Raw genomic sequence first — 24,511 nt, 5'->3', positions numbered from 1 at the left:
GAGAAACAAAAAAGAAATAAAAGTAAAGAAATAAAGAAGAAGAAAAAAGAAATACATAAATAGAAAGTGAAAAAATAGAAAGTTTTTTAATCAGTTCTTCCAGACTCCCCACTTTTAAACCTTGAGTAGCTCTTGCCAACTCTACAGATATTTTGCAAGTGTCATTGTTCAAAATAAATAAAACTTAAAGTCAAGCACTCCTTAAATATGAAGACGATTACATAGTAATTGTAAACCCACTTATGATTATAGCTTGAACACAAACTATATTAAATATTATATATTCTAAGGGTATTCAATATGCTAAACATCTGATTAAGAAGAAAACATCTCAGAAAGTTGCAGATAAGAGGGAGTGCAAAGATCATTGAATATAATTTGCTACTTCCATGGATAAGAAAATGAAACCAATGAAATCTGAGGACTCTATTTGTTTATATGTTTCAGCATTCTGGCTTCAACAGAATTATAGAAGCTGTGAGTCATCAGAAAGGAATTTAGGTGATAAATTAATCAAGGTTTACTCTTTTTTTTTTCAAACGGTATGTTGTATCTTAAGTATTGAGGGATTATTCCTTTTTTTTCTAGAGGTTAAAAGAAGGTCTTGGCCAAATAGTGAGCAACAAAGTAATTAATTTTATCATTTAATTTATTAAAGATTTATTAGAGGTTACTTTTACATATGAGCTTGTCAAGTGAAAACATACTTAAATTTATAAGATTATTTGCCCATAACTTTTCAGGAATGCATCTGTAATATGAAATGTAGTATGTCTCTGGAGCCTCATTATACAATGAGCAACATCTTAACAATACCCTTGCTAAATATAATAAAGAGCTTGGGCCATTTTCTTATATCATTCTGAAATCAATGCCTATGGTTATTACCTCCAAATGCAGTTTACAAAAGCAAATTTTAGTTGATGAGTTTGTAGACCCAAAAAAATGCAAGTACTGCATTTAGTATGTATTTAATCCACAAATAGATTGTAAATTATCTGGGGCATGAAATGTTAACCTGTAGTTCATGGACAGAGTTATCAAGAACATGAATGATATGTATGCACATTGTTATTTTATTTTAGAAGGTGTCTGAGAATCTAAAGAATTTGTTCTAGATTAGTGATATCCCAAAGAAATAAAATGTAAGCCACAAATATGAGCCACATAGATCATTTTAAATTTTGTAGTAGCTCATTTTTTAAAAATTTTAATATCAAAAATATTAAAATTATTTTAATATATTTTATTCAACCTAATATATGTAAAATATTCTCATTTTGACATTTAATAGATACAAATATTATCGATGAGCTGTTTCACATTTTGGTATTGGTACCAAGTCCCTAAAAATCTTGTATGTAATTAATAACTATAGTGCATTTCAATTTGGACTTGCCACATTTCAAGTGCTCAAAGGCCACATGTGGCTAGTGGCCACCATGCAGGAAAATGTAAGTCTAGAGATAAGATAAAGAATAGGCATCAGGCGGCACATCATGAATGATGTTTCTTTCTATTGATCTATTGACAAGTATTTAGTGGCACTGAGTTTGAGATGACCCTCTTTGATAATTACTAGTATTTCAGTGTTGCAGATAAAGTGATAATGCAGATTTAATTTCCAGTAGATCTGGAGCACATTTTTCATCTTCTTTTTTTTTTTTTTAACTCAATTTTATTTATTTTTTTTTGAAAACTCAATTTTATTTTATTTTATTTTTTTACAAATAGTTTATTGTCAAAACATTTTTCATCTTCTGAAAATATCATCCTAAGAAAAAAGGGTGCCCAAATTGGCAAGGAATAAGTCAAACTTTCATTCTTCACAGATGACATGATATTCTACATGGAAAACCCTATAGGCTCCACAAAAACAAAAACAAAAACAAAAACAAAAACTGCTAGAACTGATTTGTAAATTCAGTAAAGTCTCAGGATATAAAATCAATGTACAGAAATCAATTGTATATCTATACACTAATACTGAAGCAACAGAACAAGAAATCAAGAAATCAATCCCATTTACAATTGCACCAAAAACCATAAGATACCTAGGAATAAAAATAACTTTTAGAGAGGTAAAAGATCTGTATGCTGAAAACTATACAAAGCTTATTAAAGACATTGAAAAAGACACAAAGAAATGGAAAAGCATTCCATGCTTATGGATCAGAAGAACAAACATTGTTAAAATGTCTATACTACCGGGGCGCCTGGGTGGCTCAGTTGTTTGGGCGGCTGACTTTGGCTCAGGTCATGATCTCACGGTTCGTGGGTTAGAGCCCTGCATGGGGCTCTGTGCTGACAGCCAGCTCAGAGCCTGGAGCCTGTTCAGATTCTGTTTCTCCCTCTCTCTCTCTGACCCTCCCCTGCTCACGCTATCCCTCTCTCTCAGAAATAAATTAAAAAATAAAATAAAATGTCTATACTACCCAAAGCAATCTACACAGTCAGTGCAATCCCTATCAAAATAACAACAACATTCTTCACAGAACTAGAAGAATCCATCCTAAAATTTGTATAGAACCAGAAAAGCCCCCAAATACCCACCGTAAAGTCGAAAAGAAAACCAAAGCTGGAGGCGTCACAATTCCAGATGTCACGCTGTACAACAAAGCTGTAATCATCAAGACAGTATGGCACTGGCACAAAAACAGACCTAATCTTTGACAAAATNAAAGTCGGACGCTTAACCTACTAAGCCACCCAGGCGCCCCTAAAAAAATTTTTTTAAAAGGAGGGCACTTGTTGGGATGAGCGCTGGGTGTCACGTGTAAGTGATGAATCAGTATTCTATTCCTGAAACCATTATTACACTGTAGGTTAACTACCTTAAATTTAAATAAATTTTAAATAATAATAATAATAATTAATAAAGAAACAAGGGTGCCTGAATAGAACACCAGATCTCCCACAAACACTGAAGTGGAAATTCCTAAAGGATTAAGAAAATTTGCATTGTTGACATGGTCCTTATTTTCACAGTTAAGTTATCAAATGACAAAATGTCTTATTGTGACTGATTATCCTTTGGTTATATTGACAAGATAGCATTCAAGAGTTTGTGGAATCCAAGCAATTAAATAAGACATGCTTTTCTTTAAAATGACATAGGAGACAATTGAATTAAACTTCGTTTAAGTGCAATTGTACCAATGTACATGCAGTTTATTGTATATGTGATAAAAGCCAGAAATTGTTAATGATTTCTCCTGAATGTCTCATATTGTTATAATCAGCCTTCTCAGAAGTTAACCTTCTTCAATACTTATTGGATCTTCTTGTTTCATAGCATCACGGAGCTCTTGGAGAATCTGATGATGGTAACTTTCTTCTTCCTTTGTGGGGCCAATATAGTTAAAAAGGCCAACAGAGTTGTCAGTCTAAATATATCTCTATACTATTCTTTTAATGGCATAGTGTCTAACATTACTTCATTATTTTTTAACCTCAAAATATGTTACCTTTGGGGCGCCTGGGTGGCTTAGTCGGTTGAGCGTCCGACTTTCGCTTAGGTCATGATCTCACGGTTCGTGGGTTCGAGCCCCGCGTCGGGCTCTGTGCTGACTGCCAGCTCAGAGCCTGGAGCCTGTTTCAGTCTGTGACTCCCTCTCTCTCTGACCCTCCCCTGCTCATGCTGTCTCTCTCTCTCTCCTAGAAATAAATAAAACATTTAAAAAATATAAAAATAAATAAATAACATCTTATATTAAAAAAAAAATATGTTCCCCTCTTCGAGCGGCAATAATCCCTCTTTTTTGTCTGTTATCCTCTTTGAGTGGCAATAATCACTTTTTTTGGTCCTGCTGTATTCAAAATTCAGGGGCATACTGCTATGATAGTATCATTAGAAGGTTTGTTTCCTTGACCTCATTCAGAAGGAGATAAGAAGATGTCTTCCTTAGTTATTGAAAATTAAGGGAATATCAATTACCATATAAGAACTCAGCATCAAACTGGTTTTATATCTTAAAATTTGTGTCAGGAAAGTCAAATGCAGGTAAGAATTCTTGCCAGTTCTTACAATTGTGAACACACGTGCTTGGCAAGAGGAAAAACCAGTTCGTTTTTCATTTCATCCGAGTGACAGACAAATAAGCAAACAACTTCCATTGCTGATTGCAAATCCACTGACCCATGCAGTAGGTAGAGGAACTTTAAAGAGTGCTACTGAGTTAGTCCAAAGGGAGCTACCAAGGTCCTGGTATCCTTTGTTTCCTGAAAGGTTACTTTATGTCACTTTGCTTTTACAAAAGATCTACATTAGTGTCTATCTTCGAAAACCAAAGAAGTCCGAAAAGGATTGTTGCTTTTATGAAAAAGAGATGAAAATCTAAGATAGGCTCAGTGTTTGTTTTGCAGCTAAGCTCACAGAGGCAGCTCACACTCATCCAGGGGGGCCCCTCTGAGCTCCTTCACCAGGGTCTGCACTGGCATCTCGACATCAAGCCGCCATAGCTTTGAATTGTGTCTGTAAGCCTTTGTGCTTTGCCTCGACTTACTTTGTACATCCATTAGCAAGATGGCTCCTAAGGTATCAGAAAAGCCTGAGAGGTTATTTTTGGGGTCTGGGTCTGGGAATCCTTAAAAAACCATTCCATATGAGTTAACGAAAGGTAAGTGCTCCTTCACTTTATGCCATTTCGGTTTATTAAAGTTTTCATAGGAAAGCTCTATTTTTTTGGATAGTGGGGCAAACCTATGCTACAGATATTGCAGAAAAGCCTCTGGGAGGTGGAAAGAGATAAAGGATAGCGTGGCTTCTCCTTGTCTTCCTATTTTTTTTCTACCCTCAGTACTTTTCTTGGGCCAGTCCTGTATGTTAATTTATATATTAATATAAATGTTTAGGAGTTGAAAAGTACTCAGAAAACCTGATCAATGCTGAAAGCCAACCTAAAGAATTTAGACACAAGAATGTTTCTTTTTCCTCATGAGCAGGGTTTTATCCCAATATATTTGGATAATTTTCTTTACTCTCTATTTAAGATACAGGCACATTCTTCAAATTTGCCAACAAGTGAGAATGAATCAGCTTGTACTACCTGGATCATATGTATGAGAGGCTTTGAGAGAGCGTAACATAGTAACATCATGTCAGCTTACCTCATCACACACTGATTTCCAAGTTATAGTATATCATTTCTATTATGATAGTTACATACATCTTCTTACATACATCTATTATGATGGTGTACATGTTGCTTGCTTGCTACTTCCCTAAAGTGATCAAAATCCTTTGTTTGTTTGTTTTTTCTCATTCCAATCTATAGTCCCTGGAAAAATGGAGTTGTATATTATTGCCCTTATATTTTACATTAAAAAACTAAATTGAAGAGAATTTAAATCTGGTCATGGTGATTTAGTCACTTTCTTATATAATCCATATGGCATTTTTTTTCCTGATTCAGTGCGCCTTTTAAAATAAAAAGGCTATATAGAAAAAGTATAATTTATGAGTACTTATTAGTTTTACGTGTATTATAATTATGTGCATTTCTTGCACATTGCTCACAATTACTTATATATAGAATTTCACTCCTTTAATAAAAATTCTAAGTGAATCAAGCATGAATCAGCAATGTAAATGATCTTCTGTTTTATTATTGGCTTAAGGCACAAACCTTGGACTCAAAAGAAAATATATTTCCCTTAGATACTATAAAATACTGCTGGTCATGAGAGTGTGTGCCCCACTGTGGAGATACTAAGTAACATGAAATAATACTCATTTAAATCTACCAAACTGGAACATCGTATGTTCAAAATTATTTCCTAAGCATTTCTTTGAAAAAGAAGGACAATATAATAATGACAGACAAAATAATAATTTCACTTGCACATTTTTTAGTAAACATTCATTGAGTATCAATGTATGTCAGTCACTAAGCTGGCGATTCCACTTAAAAAATTGGATAGATAATGGTTTCTGCATTTAAAGAGGTGAAAATCTGGGTAATAAAATCTGGCAAAACTGCTCCATAAAGACAACAAATAAACTATTCTGTGCACGCTCACACACTCACACACACTCGCCAAGGAAATCGTGATGAAATAACTGTCTACTTAGAGAAGAACATGGAGCGATGCAGCTGGGAAGGACTTTATAGAAGAGGATGTACTTTAAAAGTTGAAAAGGCCATCAGCTGGAGAACATATAGTGTCGTTCAGGCAGGAAGAATGCATGGGGCACAGAAGCAGGGAACAGAAGTGGGTGCTCAGGATAGCTGAAGAACATAGGCAGTGATGAACAATGCGGACAGCAGGGGGTCTCAGAAGAGGGTAGCTTGGGGCCAACTTCCTGAAAAGAGATAATGATTTTTATACTATGCTTTACATTTGGAGTAGTTCTTATGTACTAGCCTGGAAAGTTGTCTATTCTCCGGAATAGTGAGTTTATATAATAAGACCTGGGGGGTAATTAGTTCTCAGACCACAGCCTGTACATAAAGAATTTTCTTTCATGCATTTAGGGCTTAAGAATTCATTATTTATTCGTTTGTTTTTTGAGGGAAGTGGGGAAGAAGGAGAGGGAGAGAAAGATTCCCAATCAGGCTCAAAGCCCAACACAGAGCCCAGTGTAGGGCACATTCTCATGACTGTGAGATCATGACATGACCTGAAATCAAGAGTCAGATGCTTAACAAACTGAGTGACCCAGTTGCCTCTAGGGTTTAAGAATTTAGACAGTGGCTGAGAGGTTTCTTCTTCAGTGCAGAGATTTTCAAGATCCCCTCATGTGGGGTCTATTCAGAGTGGCTGCTAATATAATTCTCTTGGATTTTTGAAATTTTCCTAAATTTAAATTGAATATTCCATGACAGCTGATGAATTTTGTACAGTCCTGACCAAATGTCTAAGGTGGTACTAAATATTTCAAGCCTATTCAGAAAGCTGTGTAGTGTGTATGAAACTTGAATGCAACTGCTAGAGGCAGAAGGCACTGTATCCTCCCTGTAACAGTTAGGGATTCAGATGAATTCAATTTAATTTAATGTAATTGTATTTGAGTCCCTACTGTGTATTAACACAGCTAAGGGCTATGTAGAACACAACATGGAAAAGATGCAAGTACTACCCTCAAGGCTCATGACCCCAGGTCAGGTTGGATGGTGTACTCATATGCTTGACCCCCAGGGTCCGTGATATTACAGCTGGAAAGTAGTGGAGCAAGGGATCTTTTCTACTCATTCTTTTCTCTGCTGTGTTTATGAAAGTAATAATGTTTATGAGGCAGAGATTTCTCCAAGTTATAGTGAATCAGAGCAATGATTATGGAGACATTCTCTACCATTAGTTGTATTTTCTTGCAACTATAAGCCTTTGGTTTTCCAGCCATGGCATGTGGACTTGTAAGAATGAGAAAAAGAAGAGAATTCTGTAATTGATATATGTGTCTGGTTATATCAGCTCAGATTTAAAAAGTGGGGAGATAGATACTGTAAAGTCTCATTGACAAGGCCCTAGAGAAAAGGTGGAGAATTCTGTCCATCTTTGCAAGACACCACATCAGAGGACTGAGAAAATTTTTAAATAGCAATGTGGATTTCCATGTTTTTTATTATATATGTTTTATGGTATCTTAAATAGTTTAAGGTGTAACTAGTAGGGGCATTAGCTACCTAAGGGTAGATTAGCTAATAGCATGATTCAAATATAGTTATAGTGTGCAAAATTGATCAAGGAAGAAATAAAAGTATTACTTTCACAAGAAAATTCATATGACTGGAGAGTTTCCATCAAAATATAAAAGTAATCTTTTGAAACCAGACTATTCTTTAGAATCCTCTTTGTTCTTCAGACTTAAGATCTTGTAACATCAAACATCCTATGGCTAATCTATAAATTTTTAAAGAAAAGTTTCACTTCCTAATGTCCCTCACTGAAATTCCAATAATATGGTTGACTGCCTTCTTAATGATTACTAGCCATGTCTTTTCTACATGCTTTTGTCAGTTTTACCAGTTTTACCAGTAAGAGACACCATGGCATTGGTCTGAGAAGGTAGCATTAATGGTGTCATCNCATGTCTTTTCTACATGCTTTTGTCAGTTTTACCAGTTTTACCAGTAAGAGACACCATGGCATTGGTCTGAGAAGGTAGCATTAATGGTGCCTGTGTCATGAGGATATTGACTTTGGTCTGAAAATAAAAGCCTGCGTTCATAACCAGATTCTTCCTCCAACATGTAAGAATGAACAAACAGGCTTGTAATACTTGGACTTTTGCTAAGTCCTTCAGGTTGGCGGAAATGCTGTAATTGGACACTGAGTTGGGAAGGAGCCCTGCTGGTGGCTGCAGTTTCGTTATGGGAGTGCAAGTCAGGGATGATGATTTTGAGCATATGCTAGAGTCAGTTGTGGTGGGAAAAAGGCAAGGCTTCTATTGCCCCTGGTGATCCTTCTGAGGTGGAAAGAACAAGATTTATTGCAAGTTCCAAGTCCTTAGAAACAAGCCAGCAAGCTCCATGTGTTCTTTTCCTGATTGAAAGCATAGACACATATTGTGTATATAACTTGGCCTAAGTAAAATAACTCAGCTGACCCATATTTACATTTAACTGCTGGTGTCCTAAATACAATCAGGATGGGCCTGGTGGCCAGTCTTGGCACACAGAGAAATGTTTGTGTTTTTCTTCCTTGGTGTCCTAGACGTCAGCTTTCCTTCTGAGTGGCATTAGCATCTGCAGCTATTCCTGCTTGTCTGACAGTAGTGACTCTCCATCTTGTGCCTCAGTGATGGCAGTGCTTTGTTCCATCCATGCATCCATCCATCCATTCATTCATGAAAAAGTATTGGAAATCTACTACACACTAAGATTTTTTTTTAACTTTCAAGGTATGAATATTATCTTGATTTTTTTATGGCAAATACATATAAAAACTAAATAAACTTCTTCCTCTTGCAATTCTCACACTATTCATTTGAGACAGAAGAGTTCAGTGAGAATAGTTCTAGATGAGATTGTGTGATTATTCCTAGAACCAGCACCCCGAACATATTGACCCACAAACTGTGAACAAAATGCAACATCAACCCTATCTCCTTCAGATGGTAAGTTTTTCTACCCCTGATGAAAATTCAGACAGCTCATGTGGCTTTTGTTGCCACTCACCCCTAGATAACACGACACTTTACAATCTCTACAAGGGGAAAACTATCTCATGTCAGTTTATAGAAGGTCCATTGAAAAATTCTGAATTTTACCCATCACCAGTCTTCTCCTCTTTCCCTCCCCAATTGCATCAGGCTGGAAGTCCACAGTTGTCCCTCTGCCCTCCACTTGTCCTGGTCAAGATCTTCTCTCACTCACTAGTTGCAGTGAATTAAGTGATTTAGATGGTTCTTACTTGCAATGACGCCATGACATATTGACTCTCCTCTCTGGGCTTGAGGGACTAGAAAAGTCAATTTTTTTTCCACTTGGTCTCTGCAGAGTTTCCTTTATGGGTTCCAATTTCCTGAGGGCCCCTTAACCCTGAAGATGAACCTCTCTTCTGGGTGATGGCACCCCAAGGAGTGATCTCTCTCTTTCTCCTTGCCCCTTGAGGTGGCACTATTGGACAGGACCCAAAAATCGCATGTTGGCTCTTCCACTTTTAGTGGTCCACAGTGGTCCATAATAAATGGTGGTAAATTCTGTAAAAACTCAGGGAGTTCAGCAATCCCAAGGCAGCGCTCTTCTGATTGTGCCATCAAATATGGAGGCAGCATATCAAATTGTTCTCTCAAAGATCTGTTCTCTAGTCTTAGTCTTAGAAATTAGCATACCCCAAAGTTTTCTCCAAAGTTTGGGGGCTCAAAGCAAAGGATGAGTTTCTCCAAAGAATTTTTTTTCCTTAGCAATCATTTCCCTTTTCCACTGCCTCTGATATCTTTTTATATCCTTGTCTGACAGAGGGGTGCAAGAGTCACTTTTTCTATACCATTTCCTTTAAAAATCAGCATATGGGGACAGGGATGACTGCCTACATTCCCTGTTATCTGATACTTTTCCTTATGGTACCTCAGTTGAAACCCGAGGCAAGCATAGTCCCATACTAACTTTCTGTTACACTCACTATATAACTTTGCAACAACAATTTAATTTTTCTGGATCTGTATTTCCTCTTTCATAAAATGAGATGATTAAAGCTCAATCTCTAGGGTCTTTTTCAGCTCTCAAATTTGGTGGTTTTGTAGTTAAGTTTAGTAGACTGTAACACAATGGAAAACACATTGAGATAGTTGTCAAGAAATAAAACCCCAGCTGTAATCCTATTAACAAGTTAAACAACCTTAAGCAAGTCTCTTAGTTTTGTGGGACTTGGTTTTCTAATATGTAAAGGTGGACTTTAAAACTGGATGACATATAAGAGTCTCTCTCTTACATGTCAGAGCTTACTTTATTGTTTCTGGAGATTTTCCCAATCACAAATCCTAATTTTGCCACATCCACAAAATAAGATTTTAAACAGGAAAAACATTGCAGTTAAACGCAAACTTAGCTGAGAAACCTCCTGGCTAGTAAAAGCATAATTAAAAAATGCAGGATTTAAGGTCATTATTATTTATTATTTCAGAAAGCTGCTAGTACTCCTGCTTCTTCTCCAGGTGTGTGAGCACAAATATATCACCAGATATTTTCAAACTTCATTAAGAAGAAGAAGGAGAAGGAGAAGAATGTTTACATAACTGGGTTGATTAGAGGATCGTTTGACATAAATTTGAAAGTGATTTTTAGAGGGAAGTATGAAAAAATGTTATGTTTAAATACATTCAATAATGTAGAAATAAAACATTTATTTTTCTTCTTATTTAGAATGGTGATGAGAGAGAAATCTAGGGATTTTCACCAGGATCTGCAAGCCCATAATATACCCGGAAGCAAGAGAGGCACAAAGACTATGGACCAAAGGGTGAGACAAATTCTGCATGTGGTTAAAAAACACATTCCAAGACTTTTGTGAATCTGCTCATGAGAAATATTTGTCCAGGCTCTTGGTTTTCCCTCAAATCACATTTTAGTCAAGGCACATGTTTTCCTGAGAATATCCTCTTGTGAGTGGTTGGAGCATTTGCTAGAACATTCCAGTCATACTTTATCTTGTTTCCATGACAGTAGGGTATGCTTGTTCCTATCACTCATCCAAGTCTTCACTGAAATAGACATTTCACTCTCTAATGTACCTAAAACTCCTGCTATCTGGATGAGAATCATTGCCCTTGATGATGACTCCTTGATATTTGCTTCACTTTCAACCTCAAGATTAATGCTTTCTTTTCAGGGGTAATATGAAAGGAAAAATGTTTTCTTTAGGAATCTCTCTAAAAGAATTATTATGGAAGCTTAATTAGGTGGGACTTGGCATATGACTTAAATTCATGCCTCTGCAAAATGACAAAAACCATCTAACACATCTTAAAATCTTTGAGACTCTGACCATTGAATTCTCAAGTGCCATAGTCTATTACCATAAACCAACAGCCTTACCACTAATGCATTTTTCTATTAATTCAATTTCCCTTTTTCTGATCAGACTATTTCACACCTCTCTCTTCAAAACTCCAACACCCCTGCTTTCTCCCTTTAGTGATAATCTCACTTTTTAATTAACTGAGAAAATGGAAATGAATAGACAAGAATTCCTCCATGCTCCTCCATGCTCACAACACCAATTACTCACTGACCCTGTGACTTCTCTACTGAAATCACCCCCTTCTGCCTGCATCATCTCTCCTGTTTTCTACTAGATGATGCCCATTAGCAGACAAATAGGCTGAATTAGCTCCCATCTGAGAAATGTCTCATTTGGCCATGTTTTCCTTTTCCTTACTGCCTCTTTTGTCTATTCCTCTTTTATTCTAAACCTGTTGCCTATATTTAGTATGTTTTCTCCTCTTCCACACTCTCTTGAGTCCACCCTATATAGGCTGAAATCCCTACCATACCAACAGTCTTTCCTGGCTAACAATGGGTGCCATATTGCAAGATCAGATAAATGCTTTTTGAATACTCACATTTCCCAAATGTTTCATTCTTAGACAATTAGTACTTTCACAGTTGATTGTTAAGTTGCTTCTTCAAAAGTTCTTGTCTCTTGACTTCTAGGAAATTATCCTCTCCTGGCTTATTTCCTGGCACAATGACTATTATTTTTTTAGTCTTGGTTGCTGACTCCTTTTCCCCAACCCAATTTTATAGGGGCCAAGACTTTGCACTACCTTGACTGTAAATAAAATGTAAAGGTGGATATAAATTCATCTTAGTTCACTGTCTTTACACTGAGGTCCAGAGTTATACATTTAACTGCTACTTAATGATTATAATTAAAAACATAAAATATGCACCACAAATTTAACAGCGTAAATAAGAATTTTTTTCCAACCAAAAAGCCATTTCTTCCTAGTCTACCCATCTCAATAATTGGCACCCCTATCTATGCAATTACTTAGAACAAAATCCAAGGAATCACCTATGAGTCTTCTCCTTCCCTCATATTCTACATCTTGTTCACCAGCAAATCAGATTGTCTTCATTTTGAGAATACTTACACATTTTTCTTCATCTGGATTATGCCACTTTAGTTCAGGCCTCTCCTTCTCCTACTTTGATATCAGCAATAACTTACTAACTGATATCCTTGTCTCTATCCTTATCCACAGTCAACTCATTTTCCATTTAGCATGTGTCTGATGACATAACTCCTCTTAAGACCCTCTAACCCTTGACATTGCTTGTAAAATAAAACTTGAGGGTGCTGGGGTGGCTGAGTCGGTTAAGTGACCAAGTTCAGCTCAGGTCATGATCTCATGGTTCATGGGATCCAGCCCTGCATCAGGTTCTGTGCTGACAGCTCGGAGCCTGGAGCCTGCTTTGGATTCTCTGTCTCCCTCTCTCTCTGCCCTTCCTCTGCTCTCACTCTGTCTCTATCTCTCAAAAATAAATAATAAACATTCCTTTTTTAAAATAAAGCCTGTGAAAAATAAACAAAATCAAAGTTTTTACATGGAAAAATAGTATTTTTGTTAAAGATCAGAGATTAGAAACATATATAACTGTATGGTTATATGGATAAGCATACATATACACATATATAGCAAATGATTGAATAATTGAAATAAGTCAATAAAACAAGTAAACTATCAGTTTTTTTATTTTTTGCAATACGTTAATATTTTTAATTTAATGCCAGCTGAGAGATATAAAAAAAGAAGAAAAAACTTTTTTTAAAATAAAATAGTAAGATAGCATGATATTTCTAAGTAGTTATGTGCTTGGAACTAATTTCTTCAGATTATGTGCCCAGATTTCTAGAAAGGACCGTTTATTAACCCACTCACCCCCCACCAGAGGGGTTAAGATAAAAAAATATGTATATATATATATTAGAAGTAATGATCTTACTCAGTGAAGTTTCTTGTATCAATCATCAGTCCCTTTTTGCTAGGCCCCAAATCAATACTCTTTCATATTGTCTAATAAGGGAACAGAAGAGACCCAAGGAGTGAAACTTTGTGTTAGAAAGCTTTTAAATGAAACTAAAATCCTTGTTTACTTACTTATCCTGTGTATGGCCCCTATAAATTGATGTCAAATTTATCAAAGCAGTCAAATTTTCAAGAAATCATAAAGAGTGTGAAAATCATGACTCACAATCTGCCTTTTTTTCTTCTTAGATAGCTCCTGGTGTGTTTGAGCCCCTTGTAATCTTCCTTGGTGTATAAATAATGTCACGTTATTTAGGGTTGGAAAACTCTACTCTCAGGCATTTCAATTTGAAAACAAGACAGTATGCTAGTGTTTGTTTTGTAACCATCAAATGCCCCCAGTGCTGGAAAGTATTTTTGCACTACATCTTGTACTGGGCTTTCGGCNTTTAGGAAAAAAATCTCCTGCATTAGATGTCACCACTGGCCTCTATAAGGGGGATATGATTTTACCCTATACTTTAATTAGTACAAAAAGGGTTGTAAAACTGCTTGCCTTTCCCTCTTATGTTGGATATATCAAACAAAACCCACCATATCTCTACCCAAATAAAACGTTCTATCCAAATGAAACATTCTATCTAAAAATTTGCCATTGACTACTGCAGTAATGAGAAAACTTCCCTCTTGGCTAGCCTGCCACATCTCAGATTCCTTACCCTAATGGGGAATGGGGCCAACCCACCATGAAGCAAACCCACTCTTGCTCTCCTGCTACAACAATTGCTGGTATAGACACATGGAGGGAGCACTGTGGGAAAGCAATCAAGACATCAGAGTGAATTAATTTTCTGCTGTCAGAATAAAGCTTCATAACTCACAGATGTGAGGAATTGACAAGAAAACCTACAGTCAAATCAGTTTCTACTCATCCAAGAGTCTCTTATCCCTGGAAATGATATAAACATCAAACCCAATCACAATCTGGTTAATTTCTTGTTGTCCGAAGAAATGTCTTTTTGCAGCATATTCATTTTAATGGTTTTAACATAAACATTCACCTCACCATCATAAATTTGTCCATTCAGATTTTAAAGATAAACCCTGTAACAATGGTGGAATGATTTGAAAGGATATTTTTATAATGTAGGAGGAAACTCTGTGTGTCAAAATCATATGGGAGTGGAGTGTATGTGTGTGAGTGTATGTGTGTCTGTGTCTGTGTGTTTCCGTGTGTCTATGTGATAGAGAGAGAGAGAGAGAAAGAGAGAGAGAGAGAGACAGAGAGAAAGAGAGGAATGGAAGGGAAAAGAAGACAAGTGAAACTTCCTAAGAAATCAAAGACTTTGGTAGAGTAGAAAGATTTCCCAGGTATCCAAGTAAAATCATACATAAATAAATTTCCAATGAATACCTTAACAGGCAACTCTGAGTCCTCCAAGGCTGACATGTTAGCCCCACACCATTCTTCTACTATTACTCTATTATTCATATCATAGCAAAGATTTTCAGAACAGAATGGAAGCAAACATCTTGGCTAAGATATCCTTTCCCAGTCAGTTCATGTGCTGATTTATATAACCCATTGCCTAAGAAGACTATGCATTTTGGCTTGTCGTACTTGATGACCAGCTAGTGACTATGATTATACTATCTCCTCCTTGTGACTAAGAAAAATATTACCAAATCAATAGCACAATAGTTGCATAAAATATGTGGTCCTGAGATGCAATGTATTGAAATGCCCACAATTATGACTAGAGTCCAAAAAGTACTCATGAATATAAGGTTTAAAGCAGGAACCCTACTACTATAATTATACATGACAGTATAAACAGCTAACATTCTGGGAACACTGATTATTGTCATTTTATACTTTCTATGGAGCCTAGTAAATTTCCCACTTGGGATTAAATGTAAAGAGAAGAGATGATAGTCCTTGCTTCTATTTATGATGAAGTAAATTATATACAGAGATGAAATATATTTTAGTGTAGCTTCTCTCTAGCTCAAGTAACTCCATCTGCACCATAGTGTAGAAGCTGCACTTTGTCTAAATTCCTTATTATTAGATGACCAAAATAATAAGCAGTGCAAATCTATATTTGATGCTTTCTGGTCTAAAATGCAAATATAATTATTTAAAAGATAGTTTTCCAGGGACATAGAAATGCAAGTACTCAGTGAGCAGGTGGCAAAGCTGTTGGCTGAGTTATCATGGCTGTTTGCACATATTACAAGAATCCTCCAAATGAACAGAAACAACCTGCTCAATTTGCTGAGGTGCATCAGGACTACCCATTCAATTTTTAATAGTGCAAATTTCAAAAGAAACGCTTGCTACAGAGATTAAAGACCTGAGAGCCAATCAGGATGAATTAAAAAATGCTGTAGCTGAGATGCAGAATAAACTAAATACAGTCACAGCAAAGATTGAAGAAACAGAGGAAAGAATAGGTGAAATAGAAGATAAAATTATGGAAAATAATGAAGCTGAAAAAAAAGAAGAAAATGAAATTAACTAGGTCATGTGGGGAGACTTAGAGAAATAAGTGATTCCATAAAATAAAACAATATTTGTATCATAGAAGTCTCACAAGTAGAGCAAGAAAAAGTGGCAGAAGGTTTATTTGAACAAAATCAACAAAACAGGTCAACACCACAACAACATAGTGAAACTGGCAAAACACAAAGAGAATTCTGAAAGCAGCCAGGGACAAAAAGTCCTTAATCTACAAGGGTAGACATAAGGGTAGTATTAGACCTGTTCACTGAAACTTGGCAGGCCAAAAGGGACTGGCAGGAAATATTCAATGTGCTGAATGGGAAAAATATGCAGCCAAGAACCTTTTATTCAACAAGGCTTTTATTCAGAATAGAAGGAGAGATAAAGACTTTCCTAGACAAACAAAAACTAAAGGAATACATGACCACTAAACTCCTACAAGAAATTCAAAGGGGAACTAAGTGAAAAAAAAAAAATTAAAAAAGAAAACCAAAGCAACAAAGACTACAAAGGGCCACAAAATATCACCAGAAACACCAAGTCTACAGACAATAGAGTGACCCTAAATTCATATCTTTCAATAATCACTCTGAATGTAATGGGACTAAATGATCCAATCAAAAGACATAAGGTATCAGAATGGATTTTTAAAAAATCAAGATCCATCTATATACTGCTGCAAGAGACTCATTTTAGACCTTAATCCATCAGCAGATTGAAAGTGAGGTGATAGAGAACCATCTATTATGCTAATGGAGGTCAAAAGAATGCCTGAGTAGTCATGTTTATATCAGACAAACTAGATTTTAAAACAAAGACTGTAACAAGAGATGAAGAAGAGCACTGTATCATAATTAAGGATAATTGTATCATCTATCCATCACGAAGGTCTAACAATTATAAATATGTATGCCCCCAACTTGACACACCCAAACATATACGTCAATTAATCACAAACATAAAGAAACTCATTGATAATAATACCATAATAGTAAGAGACTTTAATACTCCACTTACAGCAATGGACAGATCAAAAATTAACAAGGAAACAGTGACTTTGAATGACACACAGGGGAGATGGACTTAACAGATATAGTCAGAAATTTTATTTTAAAACAGCAAAATACACATTCTTCTTGAGTGCACAAGGAACATTCTCCAGAACAGATCATATACTGTGTCACAAATCAGCCCTCAACAGGTACAAATAGATCAAGATGATACTCTGCATATTTTCAGATCACAACACTATTAAATTTGAAGTCAACCACAAGAAGATATTTGGAAAGTTCTTTAATACATGGAGATTAAAGAAAATCTTACTAAAGAATGAATGGGTTAGCCAGGAAATTAAAGGAGAAACTAAAAAATACATGAAAGCTAATGAAAATGGAATCATAATAGTCCAAACCCTTTGGGATGCAGCAAAGGCAGTTCTAAGAGGAAATTACATTGAAATTCAGGCCTGTCTCAAAGAGCGAAAAAAGGTCCCCAATACACCTAACCTTACACCCAAAGGGGCTAGAAAAGGAGCAGTAAATAAAGCCCAAAGTCAGCAGAAGAAGGGAAATAATAAAGATTAGATCAGAAATAAATGATATAGAGACAAACAAATTAACAAACAAAAACAGTAGAGCAGATCAATATAACTAAAAGCTTTTTTGTTTAAAATAAAACAAAATTGATAAATCCCTAGCCAGACTTCTCAAAAAGAAAAGAGAGAGGGTCCAAAGAAATAAAATCACAAATGAAAGAAAGAGATCACAACCACCACAGAAATACAAACAATTACAAAATAATCTATAAAAAATTATATGCCAACAGACTGTACAATCTAGAAGAAATGGACAAATTCCTAGAAACTCACACACTCCCAAGACTTAAACAGGAAGAAATAGAAATTTTGAATAGGTCTGTAACCAGGAAAGGCATTGAATCAGTTATCAAAAATCTCCCCAAGAAATGAGTTCTGGACCAGATGGTTTCCCAGGGGAATTTTACCAGACATTTAAAGAATAGTTAATACCTATTCTTCTCAAACTGTTCACAAAAAATAGAAATGGAAGGAAATCTTCCAAACTCATTCTATGAAGCCAACATTATCTTGATTCCAAAACCAGACAGAGACCTCAGTAAAAAGGAGAATTACAGACCAATATCACTGATGAAACTGAATGTAAATATTCTCAACCAGATACTAGTAAATCTAATTCAACAGTACACTAAAAGAATTATTCACCCATAATCAAGTGGGATTTATTCTTGGGCTGCAGGCTTGGTTCAATATTCACAAATCAATCAATGTGATACACCATATTAAAAAAAGAAAAGGTAAGAACCATATGATACTTTCAATAGATGCAGAAAAAAAAAACATTTGACAAAATACAGCATCCTTTCTTTTCCCTCAAGAAATAAGGGATAGAAGGAAGAAACCTCAACATCATAAAAGCCATATATGAAAGGCCCACAACTAATATAATCCTCAATGGGGAAAAACTGACACCTTTTCCCCTAGGGTGAGAAACACAAAAAAGATGTCCACTCTCACCACTGTTGTTCAACATAGTGCTGGAAATCCTCAGCAATCAGAAAACAAAAGAAAGGAAAGTAAGAAATTAGCAAAGAATAGGTCAAACTTTCATTCTTCGCAGATGACATGATACTCTACTTGAAAAACCCTACAGTCTCCACCAAAAAACTCCTAGACCTCACACATAAATTCACCAAAGTTACAGTATATAAAATCAATGCACAGAAATCAGTTGCATCTCTATACACCAATACTGAAGCAGCAGAACAAGAAATCAAGGAATCAATCTCATTTACAATTGCACCAAAAACCATAAGATACCTAGGAATAAATCTTTTAGAGAGGTAAAAGATCTGTATGCTGAAAACTATACAAAGCTTATTAAAGAAATTGAAGAAGGCACAAAGAAATGGAAAAACATTCATGCTCATGGATTGGAAGAACAAATACTGTTAAAATATCTATACTACCCAAAGCAATCTACACATTCAATGCAATCTCTATCAAAATAACACCAGCATTCTTCACAGAACTAGAAGAATCCATCCTAAAATTTGTATGGAACCAAAAAGACCCCAAACACCCACCACAATGCAGAAAAAGAAAACCAAAGCTGGAAGTGTCACAACTCCAGATGTCAAGCTGTATAACAAAGCTGTAATTATCAAGACAGTATAGCACTGGCACAAAAACAGACCCATAGGTCAATGGCACAGAATAGAGAACCCAGAAATGGACCCGCAAGTGTATGGTCAATTAATTTTTGACAAAACAGGAAAGAATATCCAATGTAAAAAAGACAGTCCCTTCAGAAAATGGTGCTGGGAAAACTGGACAGTGACATGCAGAGGAATGAACATGGAGCACTTTCTTACACCATAGACAAAAATAAATTCAAAATGGATGAAAGACCTAAATGTAAGACAGGAAACCATCAAAATCGTAGGGAGAAAATAGGCAGCAACCTCTTTGACCTTGGCCACACCAACTTCTTAGTAGACATGTCTCTGGAGTCAAGGCAAATAAAAGCAAAAATGCACTATTGGGACCTCATCAAGATATAAACCTTCTGCACAGCAAAGGAAACAATCAACAAAACCAAAAAGCAATCCCAATGGAATGGGAGAAGATATTTGCAAATAACATACTAGATAAAGGGTTAGTATCCAAAATCTATAAAGAACTTTTCAAACTCAACACCCCCAAAATCAAATAATCCAGTGAAGAAATGGGCAGAAGACATGAACAGACACTTCCAAAGAAGACATGGTTAATAGTCACATGAAAAGATGCTCAACATGACTCACCATCAGAGAAATGCAAATCAAAACCACAATGAGATACCACCTCACACCTGTCAGAATGGCTAAAATCAACAATGCAGGAAACAACAGATGTTGTCAAGAGTATGGAGAAAGGGGAATGCTTTCACACTGCTGATGGAAATACAAACTAGTGCAGCCACTCCAGAAAACAATATGGAAGCTCCTCAAAAAATTTGAAATAGAACTACCCTATGNACAACTTCACTACTAGGTATTTACCCAAAGGATACAAAAAATACAGATGTGAAGGGATATATGCACCCCAATGTTTACAGCAGCATTATCAACAACAGCCAAAATAATGGAAAGAATCCAAATGTCCATTAACCAGCGAATTGATAAAGAAGTGGTATATATATATATATATATATATATATAATGGAATATTACTTGGCTATCAAAAAGATTGAAATTTTGCCATTTGCAATGCAACAATGTGAAAAAAAGTAGAATGTATTATGCTAAGCAAAATAAGTCGGTTAGAGAAAGATAAATATATGATGTACTCATATGTGGAATTTAAGAAACACAACAGATGAACATAGGTGAAGGGAAGGAAAAATAAGATAAAAACAGAGAGGGAGTCAAACTATAAGAGACTTAAATACATTCAATGCAATCCTTATCAAAATAACACTTCTAGCATTCTCATAACAAAGTCAGGGTTGCTGGAGGGGTGTTGGGTGGGAGGATGGGCTAAATTGGTGATGGGCAGTAAGAAGGGTACTTGTCAGGATGAGCACTGGGTGTCATCATAGAGCTACCCTACGACCTAGCAATCGCACTACCAGATATTTCTCCAAAAGACACAAAAATGTTGATTTAAAGAGGCACATGCACCCCTATGTTTATAGCAGAACTGTCAACAATAGCCAAATTATGGAAAGATCCCAAATGTCCATTGACTAACAAATGGACAAAGAAGCAATGNTCAAGGGTATGGAGAAAGGGGAATCCTTTGGCACTGCTGATGGAAATACAAACTAGTGCAGCCACTCCGGAAAACAATATGGAAGCTCCTCAAAAAATTTGAAATAGAACTACCCTATGACCCAGCAATTGCACTACTAGATATTTGGGTTACAAAAGGACACAAAATGCTGATTTGAAGAAGCACATGCGCCTCAATGTTTATAGCAGCACTATCAATAGCCGAATTATAGAAAGAATCCAAATGTCCATTGACTGACANATATATGATGTACTCATATGTGGAATTTAAGAAACACAACAGATGAACATAGGTGAAGGGAAGGAAAAATAAGATAAAAACAGAGAGGGAGTCAAACTATAAGAGACTTAAATACATTCAATGCAATCCTTATCAAAATAACACTTCTAGCATTCTCATAACAAAGTCAGGGTTGCTGGAGGGGTGTTGGGTGGGAGGATGGGCTAAATTGGTGATGGGCAGTAAGAAGGGTACTTGTCAGGATGAGCACTGGGTGTCATCATAGAGCTACCCTACGACCTAGCAATCGCACTACCAGATATTTCTCCAAAAGACACAAAAATGTTGATTTAAAGAGGCACATGCACCCCTATGTTTATAGCAGAACTGTCAACAATAGCCAAATTATGGAAAGATCCCAAATGTCCATTGACTAACAAATGGACAAAGAAGCAATGTATATATACAATGGAGTATTACCTGGTGATCAAAAAGAATGAAATCTTGCCATTTGTAACAATGTGGATTGAACTAGCACTTATGCTAAGTGGAATAAGCCAATCAGAGAAAGACAACATATGATTTCACTCATATGTGAAATTTAAGAAGAAAAAAAAAAAACCCAGATGAACAAAGGGGGAAAGAAGGAAACATAAGATAAAAACAGAGAGGGAGGCAAACCATAAGAGACTCAAATACAGAGAACAAACTGAGAGTTGATAGAAGGGAGTTGGTGTGGTGGTGGGGGTAAAAGGGCTAAATGATAGGTATAAAAATGGCACTTGTTGGGAGTGTAACCGAGTTTTACATATAAGTGATGAATCATGGTGTTCTACTCCTGAAACCCATACTACACTGTATGTTAACTTACTTGAGTTCAAATAAGTAAATTAAAAACAAATAGTGCAGGTTTCAGAGGTTATAAAAAATATATTGAAATATTAGCTTGATAAATCCAAGCCACGTCTTTATTCAGATTACTTTTCTGTTCAGTATTCAGCTACAGTATAAGCCTACTCTGAATTTGGATTGATTGTACCTTTGAGAAAAAATAGTTTAACAAATTAAGTTTATTTTGGGTTAATTCTATCCCATTCCTTCCTTACAACAGAAATGCACTCCAGACTTATACTTTACAATTTTGTTTAATGTTTGTTACTACAGCAGTAGTAAAATACTATCTGGGAAGAAGAAAAAAACAAAAAACTTTTTCCCAGAATCATGCTGACATTCCATCAGTTTTATAGAAACACAGACATACTGGTATGTAAGCTCCAGTTTGGCAAAGTTGAGTGAACTCAAAGATGGATGAATCCTGTCCCCAGCCACACCTTAAAAATTGTCACTAAACAAAAAACAGATGTGTTGATTTTAGCTCTATTCAAAACATTTATAAATTCTTTATACAGTTTTGTTTCCGGATCCTAAAGAAAACAGTAATGTTTTAGTTAAATCCTAGATATTTTTATGATTTACTTAATGTTAACAAGGCTATAGATAAGAAGTACATATGAATTATAAGAAGAGAAATGTGAGTATATATGAGAATAGAATGTAAAAAGAAGTTACAGGTCTTAAAATCAGGTCACTCTTAATTTTTTTCAAGTCATAAAAGTTTTCCAGCTACATGCCTTTCCCCCATCTTTTGCTCAACACTGTTAAAAAGTGTGGGAAAACAGCTGCCCTGTGTGGCTTTTTTTTTTTTTAATGTTTTTTATTTATTTCTAGAAGAGAGAGAGAGAGACAGCATGAGCAGGGGAGGGTCAGAGAGAGAGGGAGTCACAGACTGAAACAGGCTCCAGGCTCTGAGCTGGCAGTCAGCACAGAGCCCAACACGGGGCTCGAACCCACGAACCGCAAGATCATGACTTAAGCGAAAGTCAGACACCTAACCGACTAAGCCACCCAGGCGCCCCTGCCCTGTGTAGCTTTAAAGGCCAGACACTTACTAGTATCTCACAAACTTGGAAGAGATGTGTAGTAATGTGTAGGCAGCATTTGGGTTGATTAATTCTCTCTTTGGTGGATTTGGTCTCCTTTAAAAGCAAGCTGGAAAAGGAAATTGAGGCCATATAGTATGTTTCATCAGGCTGTTAAATACACATTAACACATCCCACATACAAAGAGTAACCATCATGTTAAGAAACACATATGCTCCATATTTAGTTCCATACTTCGATGCTGCACAGCCTTTCCTCTCAAAAGAAGTTCATGGTTACCCAAAACAATGAGACGGTAAAGTAAACCATATTTATTAATTGCCTCATATAATTGTTCTTTCACTTAAATTTTAGCAACAGTATAATGAAAAACAAATCAAAACTTGAGAACACTTTACAAAGAGTACCAAAACCACACTGTCGTAGAATTCTCAAAATCCACTTATTTGGTCCATAGTGGGGTGACATTTATACACATTCAGTTTTTCATCCTGTGTGTCTGCACTTTAAGGGGAAGATGTGGATGGAGGATGGAGGAAAATACACTTTGATTTATCTTGTTAGCCATTTCCCTAGGTTATGAGGCCACCTGGGATTTTAACACAAAGAATCCCACGCTTGTGTCTTAATGGCAGTGAAGCAATTTTTCAAGGATAATTTTAAATTTCAAGTATTTCTGCCTTATGCCCTTACTTTAGAACCTCACTTTCTCATTAAATGTAAGTCCACACTATTCTGCATCTATATTAAAGAATTCTGATAAAATTCTTGTTGCTTACACTGACAATCCCAACCGAAATGATTTCTGACAAATAGCTTAATGTTAAGATTTGGAAAATAACAAGTCTTTAAACAAAAGTTTGAAGTTAAAGAAGCCCATGTTTTAGGTTGTAACAGAATGTTTTAACGGTTGTAACTCCTTTGTCAGATTCTTGGATATCAGCATTCCCTGTGGTTATCAGGAATCGCATCATATTTAAAGGAAAATCAGCCAGAATCTCCGTTTCAGGAGATGCAGGGGTCCCAGTTTCGTTCCCACTGCACAGGATGGGTGCGGTGAGAGCAGTTTCTCATTTTCCGTTCTTCCTCTGCTGAATTCTATTTGCCCTCCTGGGTGCATATTTTTTTGCCTGCCAATGGGATGCAAATGGCACATCACAGTCCCTTTGTTTTCCAAAGTCCATCAACCTAAGGCCGGGTGAATAGGAATCTTATACAAGGTTTGGGACAATATAGAGTTATGTCTCTAGTGAAGGACGGAAAATACCTTAAAATTTAATATTAGACGTCCTTTATTTAAATTCCCAACTATTGTCATCTCTAAAGAGTGTTTCTACTTACTGCTTCTACTTGATTTCTAGAATTTCATCTTCCTTTCCCCTGCTCCTCATCTGTTCCTCTAACTTGAAAACTTCTGATTTCCTATAAAAGGCAGATTTTTACTGTCTCTGTGTGTCATTCTTGGCTCCCCAGCTATTTTCCGGAGCCTAATAGGCTAGAGAAATGGGGGAGAGAGAGAACAGTACTTCCCTAATCAAAACAGTCTGTTTCAGGATGTCCAGCTACACAGAGGGAAGTCTCTTCTAAGTAATTCAAATGTCTACAGGGGCCAAATGGGAGT

Source organism: Crocuta crocuta, unplaced genomic scaffold (genome assembly GCF_008692635.1).
Source record: "Crocuta crocuta isolate KB4526 unplaced genomic scaffold, BGI_CrCroc_1.0 scaffold6, whole genome shotgun sequence".
NCBI classification, from domain to species: Eukaryota; Metazoa; Chordata; class Mammalia; order Carnivora; family Hyaenidae; genus Crocuta; species Crocuta crocuta.
The sequence above is the reverse complement of the archived record's forward strand: the minus strand, read 5'-3'. Positions refer to the sequence as shown.